A 1737-nucleotide genomic window follows, 5' to 3' on the forward strand; every position below is an offset into this window, starting at 1 on the left:
AGTATTTTAAAACAAAAAGACACCAGCAAAGAAAGTAATGCACATGTTACGAGTAGAGCGGTACGCCTTACCAGCGGACTAGTGATTCGGCTTCCTATCTTCAAACCTTCCAACGACCTGTGATCGGTTCGATGGGTTTCATAAGAACTTCAAGTCAATACGATCAAGCTTCGAATCACCAACAATTCCGTAGATATTATAGCTAATAGTAACCACATTCCTATGAGGAAGGAAATAATATCATCCTTGTTTGACATAACGTATATTGGCAACGCATGCCAATGCAATCAACGTAATTTAGATTTTACCGTTTCAATTGTGTAATAAAGTATCTGATAGATGTTTAGCAATTAAAAATCAACGCGAAATCATCAACTGCTCCAGAAATAAACCTCCTTTAACATAGTCCAGAATGGTTGAAACAGAACAGCAAGCCGAGCAGAACGTAGAATCGTTATGTGCCAATAGTATGAACCTCTTGAACAAGATGATTGATGTCGCAATGTTTAAAATTCAGTTAATAAAACAAGAGTAAACAACGTAACAAATACAATTGCAACAAAGATACCTTCACTATGGCTTGGTTGGAAGCAGTATTCCTGACAGTTATTGAATGCAATGAATACGACTCTACATTAAGGAAGTAGCCGACGTTCACCTTTCGTTTGATTGCAAACTGAAACCCTGATGCAACAGCAATGCAATAGAAGTAAAACCGTATCACAGTGAGATCAGCATGGGGAAGGTTATGCTAGCAATGCGCCACCATACTACATATCGGTATCGGGCCATTATTGGGCAATGCGTTTGTTCCGACCTCAGTATGTTTACTCTTTACTGTTATGCTCTGTTTGAGTTCTGCATGCGCTTCGTCAAAAGGTAATACAAAGTTGTTTTTCGTTTAATATAATGTTCGTCCGAAAAATGGACATCGTCCATTGGCAAAAAAAATGGTACGCGAGACCTAGAAGGATAGGAAGTGGTACAATATCTACAGTAACTTTGCCCGAGCGTAACATGTAGTCGTAGTCAGTACTGGTGCATGCATCTACTGTTTGCCAATCGTTTTGCTCACTGTTCTAAACATCTACATTCCCTGATAACATCCTCCCTAATCGGAACGGTGGCATATGCTAGTGTGTGTTTGAACGAGTGTTTACTTCCTTTTTGAGACAAGCAGCATATTCTTAGTACTTTGTTGTGGGAGTGTGCCGCGTTCTCTCCGCATCGAAGAGCGGTCATCCATATCGTTTGTGTGTGGTTGTGTGTATATATGTAATATGTTTATGTAAAATTATATCACCCATCTAAATATTCCATTTGCTTGCACATCACTCCGGTCCCTCCAAGGCTCCGGTTTCGTTTGCGGTACGTTCCCTTCGTCTCTTCTGCTTTCACTCGAAAAGTTGCCTCCAATCCTATCACGCTTAGCTCTCACACGCCCAGTAATGTAGCGGGTAGTACAATAGTTAACAACAATAACACAACAGCAACAACTTCGCGCTCACAAATATCTCTTTCTCTTTCTAAAAAAAACAACAAACACCTCACCCTGAACGTTTCACGAAACGACCGACCATAGTTCTCTTCGTTACCTGCCTATATCACGCATTCCTTGATTTTCTTTTCCCAAACTCCCAACGTAATCCGCCCCTAAAAACATTCGTGCTCCATCACTTGGTAGGTGGTAGGTAGCTCACAAAACTGGCCAAAGGGCTTCATGCCGCCGGTCGGTAA

Source organism: Anopheles marshallii, chromosome 3 (genome assembly GCF_943734725.1).
Source record: "Anopheles marshallii chromosome 3, idAnoMarsDA_429_01, whole genome shotgun sequence".
Lineage (NCBI taxonomy): Eukaryota > Metazoa > Arthropoda > Insecta > Diptera > Culicidae > Anopheles > Anopheles marshallii.